The following is a 7053-nucleotide window of genomic DNA, read 5'->3' as shown; positions in this document are numbered from 1 at the left end:
GGAAATCACCAGTCACCACCCTTAATACTTCACAGCTAATTTGCATGGTGAGATTCACTAACTGCCACAGTTCTTCAGTGGCTGATTCTGTACAACTCAACCCAAAATCCTCAATGCAATCCACATGCCCAAACAAATCAACACAGACTCCCCCAGCACAACCCTGCAGACACAAATCAAGCTAACTGCCATGCTCTCTGGAGTGGATCACAGCCATGCGTGCCCTCCTCTGGGCAGACACCCCAAGCTGGTGGTCTGGTCATAACCAGATTTCACCAAGCCAGTAACAAATGTGAACTCCTAGATCACTCTCACAGTCTCACCATGGAGTCACAGACAGTCCCCTTAGACTCTCCAGTCTATCTTGCAATCCAGACAAACTGGACTTCATGCTAAATGGTCACTTATACCAAAAATCACACCACATTCAGGTTGCCTCCAGTCCCAAGAGACCTGTCATTTACCCCAGATCAGTTGGTCCCCTAGATCTTACACCAAAGACAACGCCTGTAGCCAGTCCTGTAAAAAGGGAGCTAAAGGGTTATTAACTAGGAAAAAGGAATGAGAATTATCCACAGGTTAAAGCAAGCGACCTGTAGCCTTTATTTTAATTTAAAGTTAATTTTTGTGATGTTCTATTACACCATGGAGGGTTCGGCTCTGGTGGCTACGGTCTCACATTCATCAGAGTTAGCTCTGACTGTTTTAGAACTAGAGCTCATAGGAACACAGGAAACGACAGGCAAGTAACACAGACAATCACAAAAACAAGGGCCACTCTCTTTGATCAATTGTATTAAAATTACTGTCACGGAGTCACCGGGGCGATGCTCTGGAACTACTCCATACAAAGTGAGTCAGGACTCCAGGGGAGCATGCCTCCTCCCTGAGCATACTGTCTCCAGGGAAAGAAGCTTACCCAGCTTTGACCGTCCTGGGTCTGACCTCGGAGCATTCAGCCTCCCCTTCCACACTGTGCGCTTCCCGCAGCGAGTGGGAAGTGCGGGGAAGCCAGAGGGCCCTGCACCCCAACTCCCCAGTCAGATGCGACTCTCAGCCAGCCGGTAAAACAGAAGGTTTATTAGTTGACAGGAACACAGCATAGAACAGAGCTTGTTAGCACAGAAATCAGTGACTTTCAGTCAAGTCCATCTTGCGGGGAGGGGAGCCCAGAGCCAGGGCTCTGGTCCTTCCCCAAGTCAGCTGAGGCTGATTCACTTCCAGCTGCCTGGCCCCTGCCTTGCCCATTGCTCCTCCTCTGGCCTTTGTCTTACTTCCCAGGCCAAGAGTCACCTGGTCCCCCTCCTGGGTCTCAGGTTACGAAGGGGCGGCCATAGCATCTGTGCAAGCTGGAGCAACCTCCACAAAAGTCTCACACCCTTATTCCCACCACCTAGACATTGGTGCAATACACAGGGAAACTGAGGCACACACAGCATTCATGCAAAACAGTAAAACTCACATAGGCTCACATACAACATAACAAGGGAAAATCCCCACTTTGTTACAGTTACCAACAAAGTCATGAATGTCATAGTATATACAACTCCTAGATCTATCCATGCACCAGTTCTAACTACAGCCACTCACATCCTCACTAGGTTGTGTTAGGATCTCATGGGTCTCTGATGTATTGATCATCAGCAGAGGGATAGCCATGTTAGTATCCGAGGGGTAGCCATGTTAGTCTGTATCAACAAAAACAACGAGGAGTCCGGTGGCACCTTAAAGACTAACAGATTTATTTGGGCATAAGCTTTCATGGGTAAAAACCACACTTCTTCAGATGCATGCAAGTGGGATTTTTTACCCACGAAAGCTTATGCCCAAGAAAATCAGTTAGTCTTTAAGGTGCCACCAGACGCCTCGTTGTTTTTGTTGATACAGACTAACACGGCTACCCCCTGATACTTGGCACCAGTAATGGGATGGCTCTTGCTGGAGTTTCCCATAGGAAGCTCAATTTTCCCACTGCAGGCACCCCCTTTTTATAATGTGATTCTGCCTATACCTACATTCTGTGCATGTACATGAAATTGTCACCCCTCTTTTCCCTTAGTGGTCTGTGTCCCCTAGAAACTTGAGGAACTCCAATTCCTACAGGTTATGTAGGTTCTCTTTATGCTCATTAACACTGACACATAACTTGTATCCTGTAGTTAAGACACATGTGAGAAACAGATATGCCTTTACAGTATTTTTGTGCTTTAAAATTAATCTTCTGGCTAATTTTTCGCAATATTACCCCTTGGTACCTCTTTTCCCATAATCGTAGGGCATCAGGTTATTCTTTGCTCACTTACTTATGTTAACATTTCTTATTGGCAAGGTCTAAAATAGCTAAGCTAAATCTTGCAGGCCTCAGCCTACAGGTCTTGTGTTTCTGCCTTTCTTATTGTAAGCAGAGTCAGGATGAGCTCCACCCTGACATCTGGTGGTGAGGTGTGGCAAGTTGTGGAAAAGAACTTCAGGGGCCAATCTCATTTGCATAGGCACACCCACCCCACCTAGAATGAGGCCATAGCTGCCCAAATGGTCACTTTGGCTGCTGTGGGATCCCCAGTGTCTCTGTTATTGGGGCAGGAAGAATAAATTGTTATTACCCTGATTATGGGAATCAAGGACAGTGGAACTGTACTTGGCCTTTTGTTATGATGGAGGGACTCGCCATCAACTTAGTAGCAGTTGCTAGGCAAGGGACATGGGTTCCAAAACTCTGAATTGAGAGAGGTTGGGGATAGGTATTAATACTTATGGTCCCCTGTCCTGGTGAGGGCCTTACATGCTAATTGCACTTCCTTCTCTCTCTACTGTGGAATATCAGAGCTAATTTTGATTCCCTTAGAAGTCTAGTTACAGGCTGCTGAGCTGAATTCACTTTGGGTTAATGGTGCACCAGCACTGAGGCTCCCCTGCTACAAGCTGAAATTGCAAAAGAGCTGAACTGACTAAGAGCTGAAATCACTGAGTGTTGTGTTAAGTAGGGGAGGAGCCTGAAGATATATGGTGGAGCAGTTTGCGGGATGGTGAGCAGAGCAGCTTGTGGAGCAGAGCGGCTGGTGGAGCAGAACAGAGCAGTTTGTCGGATGCCTAGAGCAGCTCATGGGGCGGCTGGCAGAACGGACCCCCCCATGGAGAGGTGGGGCCAGCAGCTTTGGACCATGTAAGGTGCCCCTTAACACATACACCCCCCATCTCCACCCAGGTTGGGAAGTAAAACTCTGCAGATAAACTTTTGAACTCTGGGGCTGCCCTGACCAGGGACAGAGACTTTTGGGTCGTTGGACTTTTGGGACTTTGGGTGATTTGGGGTTGCTGGACTCAAGAACCAAAGGGAAAGGACATGCCCCGATTTGCTTGGGCTGGGTTTTTTGCTCATGGGTTGTGTTATGAATCCTGTTGGTGGTGTTTCCCCAACATAATGCCACATTGTTCCTCTCTGTTATTAAAAGGCTTTTTGCTACATTCAGACTCTGTACTTACGAGAGGGGAAGTATTGTCTCTTGGAGGCGCCCAGCGGGGGTGGTATATATTTGTCCCAGGTCACTGAGTGGGGGCTCGAGCCGTTTTGCATTGTGTTATTGGTATGGAACCCCTAGATATTGAACCCGGCCCCTGTTGCTACCAACTCTGACAGGCAGAAGGGTTACACTTACTTAGATATCTGATACATGATTCCCTCTAAATACTGATCAATCTTATACTTCTATAATCCTACACATTAATTCTATTTAACTTACAATGATTCTATATCTCATGACATGTTAATTAATCATAACATCATACAGTAACTGGATAATAAACTCAAATTATTGGCTACAAAACATATCCACACCAATGAGTTCCCATCTAAACTCGAAGGACAGGTCTACCCTACAAATGTGCATCAGCGCAGCTGCCACTGTAGTGCATCTGCTGAAGACATGGCATGCTGACAGGAGAGAGCTCTCCTGTCAGGTTCATAACTCCACCTCCAGGCGAGGCAGTAGCTATGTTGGTGGGAGAAGCTCTGTGTAGCACAGACCTGGCCTACGAGTGACAGAGTTGTAGTGAGATCTGTCGATTCAAAGTGTCTCTCAGGACGGCCCAGGGAGGCAGCCCCTGGGAGTCTCTGGCTTCAGTTTGGGGTCTCTGGCACCTCAGAGTTCAAACAGATGCAGTTTCTTACTGTCAGGGATTTTTATTCCCCTCTGCCAAGATAAAGGGAGGTGTTCACACGCAGGTCTCCTCTTCATGGAGGATGGGGAGCAATCAAGGGAGTAATTTGTCCTTTGCTGTTCCACAAGGGTTGTCTGAGTTCTAGGGCCCTTCTCCTGTTGGATAGGAGATGGCACCTCCTGTGGCAAACTAGCATTTCATGCTGGTTTGCTCTTGCCTGTGGGGTTTTACTGTTTCAGAGCAAACACTTAAATCTTACTTAATAGCCTGGTTTACAGACATCACAAGTGAGATGAACATAGGCTGCAATTTACAAGCATTCTGTGGAGTCTAAACCAGGCGTGGGCAAACTTTTTGGCCCACATCTGGGAATAGAAATGGTATGGCTGGCCATGAATGCTCACAAAGTTGGGGTTAGAGTGTGGGAGATGGTGAGGGCTCTGTTTGGGGGTGTGGGCTCCAGGGTGGGGCTAGAAATGAGGAGTTCAGGGTGTGGGAGGGAGCTCTGGGCTGGGGCAGGGGAGTAGGGTGCGGGGGGCCAGGGGATGTGAGCGCTCCAGCTGGTGGGGCAGGCTGTGGGGTGGGGCTGGGGATGAAGAGTTTGGGGTGTAGGACGGTGTTCCCAGCTTGGACCAAGGGGTTTGGAAGACGGGAGGGGGATCAGGGCTAGGGCAGGGGGTTGGGGTGCAGGAAGTGGTACAGACTCGGCTGGGGCTGTGGATGAGGGGTTTGGGGGTGCAGGAGGGTGGTTCAGAGAGCAGGAGGGGGATCAGGGCTGGGGCAGGGGCTTAGGCTGTGGGGAGGGGCTCAGGCTCTGGGCAGCACTTACCTCAAGCAGCTCCTGGAAGCAGCGTCCATGTTCCCCCTCTGGCTCCCACGCAGAGCCACTGTCAGGTGGCTCTGCATGCTGCCCCATCCACAGGCGCTGCCTCTGCAGCTCCCATTAGCTGCAGTTCCTGGCCAATAGGAGCTGCGGGGGTGGTGCTTGGGACAGGGGGCAGCGTGCAGAGCGGAGCCCCTGGCTGCCCCTACGCATAGGAGCTGGGCAATGCCGCAGCTTCCTGGAGCCACGTGGAGCAGCCCCAGACCCTGCTGCCTGGCTGGAGTGCCAGAGCAGGGCAAGCCCCAGACCTTGCTCCCCAGTGAGAGCTCAAGGGCTGGTTTAAAATGGCTGACAGGCCAGATCCGGCCCGCAGGCCGTAGTTTGCCTACCCCTGATCTAAACACGAAATAGTTTCTCATAAGACTAATACCTATTTTGAGCAAAACTACCATACAGGTGACATAAGAACATCCAGACTGGGTCAAACCAAAGGTCCATCTAGCCCAGTATCCTGACTACCAACAGTGGCCAATGCTAGGTGCCCGAGAGGAAATGAACAGAACAGGTAATCATCAAGTTAGTGATCCATCCTCTGTCACCCATTCCCAGCTTCCAGCAGTGCTCTGGTCTCCAGCTATGAGTTTGTCAGTTCTGAGCTAATGCTTGCAGCCTGGGTAAGAGTTGGCATCTGGTCTGCCAGAGTCACAACAACCACTCACACAACATGACAACCCCAAACTCGCACAGCCCCTCGCTGCAGCACACACCTTCATTCGCCACCTGCACAGACCCAGACAACTCTTAATCCAAACTCTCTGGATTAAGTTTAGAAGTGTGAGCAACAGGAGTGATGTAGTGGTGGGAGTCTGCTATAGACCACCGGACCAGGGGGATGAGGTGGATGAGGCTTTCTTCCAGCAGCTCACGGAAGCTACTAGATCGCATGCCCTGGTTCTCATGGGTGACTTTAATTTTCCTGATATCTGCTGGGAGAGCAGTACAGCGGTGCATAGACAATCCAGGAAGTTTTTGGAAAGCATAGGGGACAATTTCCTGGTGCAAGTGCTAGAGGAGCCAACTGGGGGGGAGCTTTTCTTGACCTGCTGCTCACAAACCGGGAAGAATTAGTAGGGGAAGCAAAAGTGGACGGGAATCTGGGAGGCAGTGACCATGAGTTGGTTGAGTTCAGGATCCTGACGCAGGGAAGAAAGGTAAGCAGCAGGATACGGACCCTGGACTTCAGGAAAGCAGACTTTGACTCCCTCAGGGAACGGATGGGTAGGATCCCCTGGGGGACTAACATGAAGGGGAAAGGAGTCCAGGAGACCTGGCTGTATTTCAAGGAATCCCTGTTGAGGTTACAGGGACAAACCATCCCGATGTGTCAAAAGAATAGTAAGTATGGCAGGCAACCAGCTTGGCTTAACGGTGAAATCCTAGCAGATCTTAAGCATAAAAAAGAAGCTTACAAGAAGTGGAAGGTTGGACATATGACCAGGGAAGAGTATAAAAATATTGCTCGGGCATGTAGGAATGAAATTAGGAGGGCCAAATCGCACCTGGAGCTGCAGCTAGCGAGAGATGTTAAGAGTAACAAGAAGGGTTTCTTCAGGTATGTTGGCAACAAGAAGAAAGCCAAGGAAAGTGTGGGCCCCTTAATGAATGAGGGAGGCAACCTAGTGACGGAGGATGTGGAAAAAGCTAATGTACTCAATGCTTTTTTTTGCCTCTGTCTTCACGAACAAGGTCAGCTCCCAGACTGCTGTGCTGGGCATCACAACATGGGGATTAGATGGCCAGCCCTCTGTGGAGAAAGAGGTGGTTAGGGACTATTTAGAAAAGCTGGACGTGAACAAGTCCACGGGGCCGGACACGTTGCATCCGAGAGTGCTAAAGGAACTGGCGGCTGTGATTGCAGAGCCATTGGCCATTATCTTTGAAAACTCGTGGCAAACGGGGGAAGTCCCGGATGACTGGAAAAAGGCTAATGTTTTGCCAATCTTTAAAAAAGGGAAGAAGGAGGATCCTGGGAATTACAGGCCAGTAAGCCTCACTTCAGTCCCCGGAAAAAC

Source organism: Lepidochelys kempii, chromosome 7 (genome assembly GCF_965140285.1).
Source record: "Lepidochelys kempii isolate rLepKem1 chromosome 7, rLepKem1.hap1, whole genome shotgun sequence".
In the NCBI taxonomy this organism is placed as follows: domain Eukaryota; kingdom Metazoa; phylum Chordata; order Testudines; family Cheloniidae; genus Lepidochelys; species Lepidochelys kempii.
The sequence above is the reverse complement of the archived record's forward strand: the minus strand, read 5'-3'. Positions refer to the sequence as shown.